Source organism: Tamandua tetradactyla, chromosome 3, assembly GCF_023851605.1.
Source record: "Tamandua tetradactyla isolate mTamTet1 chromosome 3, mTamTet1.pri, whole genome shotgun sequence".
In the NCBI taxonomy this organism is placed as follows: domain Eukaryota; kingdom Metazoa; phylum Chordata; class Mammalia; order Pilosa; family Myrmecophagidae; genus Tamandua; species Tamandua tetradactyla.
The window spans coordinates 154,632,641-154,637,974 of NC_135329.1; the positions used below are offsets into that span (position 1 = coordinate 154,632,641).

Here is a 5,334-nt window from a genome sequence, read left to right on the forward strand (position 1 = left end):
TACCTTGGGTACAATGGGGGTGTGTTGCATGTGGCATGAGTGTGGGCGGTGGCTCAGGAGTAGCTCCCAGCTGCAGCCAGTTCAGGCTGGCATCATCACAGACAGTGGATCAAGCAGTTGCACAGGTGCAAGAGCCTCTTACAAGATCCCAGGTCAAGAGCCTCTGCAAGAGGGTTAAAGGAGTCTTGACAACAGAATCGAACGTCCAAGAGGTTCAACGTCCAGTCACCATGTGGAGATGTGCATGGGCAGTTTTGTGATCTCATGGCTCTGTCTAGAATTGGCGGCAAATCACTAGATAGGAATTACTTGTTTATGGGAAATTACATTGACAGAGGCTATTATTCAGTTGTAGCTCTTAAGGGTCCTGACCATGACTGTGCCGTCCTTCTTCAAGGGAACTCTGAGAGCAGACATATTACACAAGCATGTGGTTTCTATGACGAGTGTTGAAGGAAATACAGAAATGCACAGTTAGAAACATTTTATAGATCTTTTTGACTATCTTCCTCTCACTGCCTTGGTGGATGGGCAGGTTTTCTGTCTGCACGGTGGCCTCCTATCATCCGTAGCTATACTGGATTGCGCCAGACCACTCGATCACCTGTAAGTTCCCCATGAGGGTCTAATGTGCGACTTGCTGTGGTCAGCTCCAGAAGACCATGGTGGTTGGGGTGTATCTCCTTGAGACACTGCTTATATCTTTGGGCAAAATTTTTCTGGGACATTTGAGCATACAATGCCCTCCCCCACTGGTGTCTAGAGCTCTCCAGCTGATGATGGAGGCTATGACTGGTGCCACGACTGGAATATAGAAATAATTTTCAGTATCCCAAACTATCGTTACCATTGTGGTAACTAACTGCTATCACAGAACTTGATGTTACTCTAGAATACTCTTTTCCGTGGTTTGACCCAGCACCCTGCAGAGGTGAACCATGTGTTCCCTGTGTACCCCAGACTACTTCCTGTAATGAAATTTTAAACTTTTGCACAATATTGCCATAAACCATATATAGACCTAATAGAAATGGGAAGAGTGACAGTAACTCCAAAGTGTCAGAGAATAGTTAACATTCAAAAAACTTGTTTTCAACACAGATCACATTATGTGCCATATAAAATTACAAAGCCTCTTGTCAACAACAGGAATGACCACTTTAGAATGGACCAGTTCATTGCATGCTGAAGCAACAACGTTGGTCAAGAAACCAGTTTCTGGCATAGCACTATTTATAGTTCATTTTGCTTTCCTTAAGAGACTGCAGATACTACGATGCAAACATTAATGCCTCATGAATACAGTTTAACTTCCATTTAGCTGTAGTTTTTTCAGCATGAGTGTAGCTAAGGATAGCAGCAAACAATTACTTTAAGCTTAATGAATGTTTTTAAAAATAAGTACCAAGGCCTCCCCTTTACTTGTGAGTTTTGAAATGATTTTGTTTATCTTCTGGGATACCATTTAATTTAATTGTATGATTTCTCTGTGCTCAGCTTATTTCCCTCCCACCCTCTGTCCCATGTTGTTCTTTGTTATTGTCAGTACCTGGAGAGCTGTTTTGAACACAATTCCCTCCTCCCTTCCCCTCTCCTGTAAAATGATGTCACTGCACAAGAGCACTGCAGTAGTTTTCATAGCAAACTTGTGAACTAAGAACTGAAAAAGTCAAAAATTTTAATTGTATCAATGTGCAAGACTGGAGTCGTTCATTAAAAAGATAAATCAACTGATGAATTTTAGAGCTGTAGAGTTCTAGGTAAAGGAAAATAAAAATCAAGGCTAATATAAATACATTTGGCTTCTCTTAGAGAACAAATGTATGAGTGGTTTCGTTCACTTGAACGTGCCTCTACAGATTCTAAGAACATCAAGGTACTTTTTATAGATTCCGCCATTCACTATTTCCCCCTTCAAGGGAATGTTATATGCAAAGATAATGTTATTTGAAACATGAGCCATCTCAGGTTACTTTTTAGATTTATCCCTTGTTGAAATAGCTAAGTGAAAGCCCCTCAGTATCCAGTTCCACTTAGGCTTATTTGTGGTCTATTTTATAGCAGTTACTGTGCTTCCTTACACCAAGCCCTGAAGTTCTAACTCCTTCATACACCAATCAAGTTCAGGCCCTTTTACTTCTTGCCTGGATTATGGCATTATTTCCCAGCTGATCTTTCTGTCTACAGGAGGTCATCTTTAGTCCATATTCCTCATTAGAGCAATTATTCTCATATGAGCCTGTCACTCTCTTGTCTCTATTTCAAGTGATTCCACATTGGTTTTGAGTTAAAGTCTAAATGTATCCCTTTCTTCTTCAAACCAGAGAGCCCTCAACTTGCAGCCATACTCCAGCCTTCCTTATATGCTACCCCATGATTCCCTGTATTCATACATGCTGTTCTCTTTGCTTGGAATGTCCTCTCCCTTTCCTCCAGTGCCTCCACACTTCAAACATCTCTTCCTCCATTAAGCCTTCTGTGATCTACCAATCAGAGAAGGTCACTGCTTTATCTATGCCTCCATTTACCAAATATATATCTTTAAAGTAAATAAGTAAGCTTTATTAAAATATAACTCATATACCACACAAATCACCTGCTTAACATGTATAATTCAAAGGTTTTTAGTATATTTTCAGAGTTGTGCAACCATCACCACAATCAATTTTAGAATACTCCATCATCCCCCAAAAAGTCAGTACCCCTTAGCAGTCACTCCCTATTTCTCCCCAACCCCTCTAGCCCTGGCAACCACTAATCTCCTTTCCGTATCTTTAGATTTTCCTATTATGGGCACTTGATACAAATGGATTCACACAATATGTGATCTTTGGGTTCCAATTTGTCCACCTCTTTACCTAAACTTGCCATTGTCTGTCCTTTTCCTTCTAGCGATTATAGTGTGTCATTGTAGTTTTGACTTGCTTTTCCTTGATGGCTAATGATGTTGCACACCTTTTCATTTGCTTATTGCCCATTTGTATCGCATATCTTACTTGGAGAAATGATGTCTATTCAGATTCTCTGACCATTTTTAATTATTTGTTTTTTAAAAATTTTTCACAGTTGCAGTATATCTATATATTCTAGATACATGTCCTTATCGAATATATGATTTGCAAAAACTTTTTCCCATCCTGTGGACTGTCTTTTCACTTTCTTATTGTTGCCCTTTAAAATAGAAACATTTTTAATTTTAATGAAGTTCAACTTATATGTTTTCTCCTGTTGCTTGTGCTTTTAGTGTCATATCTAAGCAATCATGGTCAAAAAGTTCATGAGGTTTATTTTTATGCTTTCTTCCAAGTGTATTGTAGTTTTAGTTGTTACATTTAGGCCTTTGGTTCATTTTGAGTTCATTTTTGCATATGATGTGAAATAGGGAGCCAACTTGATTCTTTCGTAAGTATAGTACATAATTTTTAAAAATATTTAATTTATCATATTATATTGTAATTGTTTATTATATATTTGTCTTCCCAAGTAAAATAAGAGAGGAACATGACTTATTTACCAAGGTATATCTAGCACATTGCTGGTATGTAGCAGGTATTCAATAAAAATTTATTAAATAAAATTGAACTGAATACAAAATATTGATCACCTCTTCCCTGCTGCTAAAGAACAATAGGTTATTTTGATTGAGATATGCAAAATTGCTTGATATTTTAGCTTGGTCCTTGGGTCGGTTTGACTCTGTTGTGTATTCCAGAAAAGACTGTCTTCTTTTAATCCATTATTGTGGGGGCAGACCTACTGGTGGGTGGGAATTTTGGATTAGGTGGTTTCAATGGAGATGTGACCCAGCCCATTCAAGGTGGGTCTTAATCTCCTTGCTGGAATCCTTTATGAGAGGATAAAAGATTGATGAAACTCAGAGAGCTCAGAGTAGCTAAGAGATGAAATCCATAGAAAAGCCTTTGGAGGAAAGAGAGGGAGACATTGAAACCAACCCAGGATAGAAAGACCAGCAGACATAGGCATGTGTCTTCCCGGATGCCAGCCTTTCCTCTGAGAAGTTACCTTCCTCTTGATGCCTTAATTTGTACATTTTTATGGCTTTAGAACCATAGATTTGTAACCTAATAAATCCCCCATTGAAAAAGCCAACACATTTCTGGTATATCCCATTCCTGCGGCTTTAGCCAACCAAAACAGTCATGTTTTACAAGGATACATCTTTTTTGGAATGTAAGCATTTCTACATTGTCAGATTTTGTTTACTGTCAGAGGAATAAATGATTTATTGTAGAAGCTATCATTCTTCTCTACAATTTTGGCATTACTGATACAGATTATAACCCCCCCCCAAATGTTAATTTCCTTATGTAGTTCTTTTTAAAAAATTTGGGTAGCAGATTTTATTTTCCAAGGAGGGGTCCAACAGTAATCTCCTTTCCTACATAACTCTTCTAAAACCTGTCACTCCTCCATCAAGATCTGGAGTATACATCCCTTCTTTTTGAAACTAGTTGGGCCTTTGTGACTGTTTTGCATCATAGAATGTAATGGAAGTGATGCCTCATGATTTTCAAGACAAAGTCATAAAAAATGCCATCTCCTTCCACCTCTTTCTCTTGGGATGCTTGATGTTGGAACCCAGCCACTGTGCTGTGAGGAACACCAAGAGACCTAGGAAGAGGCCCATATGTGTCCTAAATTTTCATGCCAGTCTTCAAAGGCCTTTTCCCTATTTCTAATATTACTGGCATATGAAGAATAAGATGCCACCAATTCATTACTTTAGTGGTTTTAAGGGCTTCAAATATATGACCACTCTATCTAACTGAGAAACACCAGACTTTTCCATTTTTTCTCACAATATAGTTCCTTCATGCCCATTATTCCTACAATAATTTTCGCTTCCTTGTCTTGATTTTCTGGCTTTAGCCTACCTTTATTAAAATGCATCAACCAGAACTACACCAAATGTGTCAGGTAAAATGTATGCTGCTTTTGTCAAAGGTCAGGGCCATATTATACCATTCGTTTACCATGATACTTCTCTGGATGATCACAGAAATTATATTTCTCTTACTAAATACGTGTGGTTAAAAATTACTTCAATATCTTTAGCTGTAAATCTCAGGGTGAAGGAGGTTAAGCATTAGCTGCCTCTATTAAAAACAGTTTGCAGATATGGGAAATAAGGTGGGAAGCAAATATATTACCAAATGTGGTCAACAGAAACAGTAAATACTGGCAGAATCCTGTTTGCTATTAAGTTTGAGGATGCTTGGTCTTCAGAGTTGGTGTCTAAATATATCTGAAATGCTTCCCTTTGCATTTGGTATTTTTGGACTGGACGCTGGTGTTACAGAAGGAACATATTTG

The 5,334-nt window shown here is 38.3% G+C and overlaps 1 pseudogene; it reads left to right on the forward strand.

Moving 5' to 3' along the window:
• The first annotated feature begins 264 nt into the window (after positions 1-264).
• On the forward strand, positions 265-974 carry LOC143676430 (serine/threonine-protein phosphatase 2A catalytic subunit beta isoform pseudogene; annotated as a pseudogene).
• Positions 975-5,334: the final 4,360 nt, after the last annotated feature.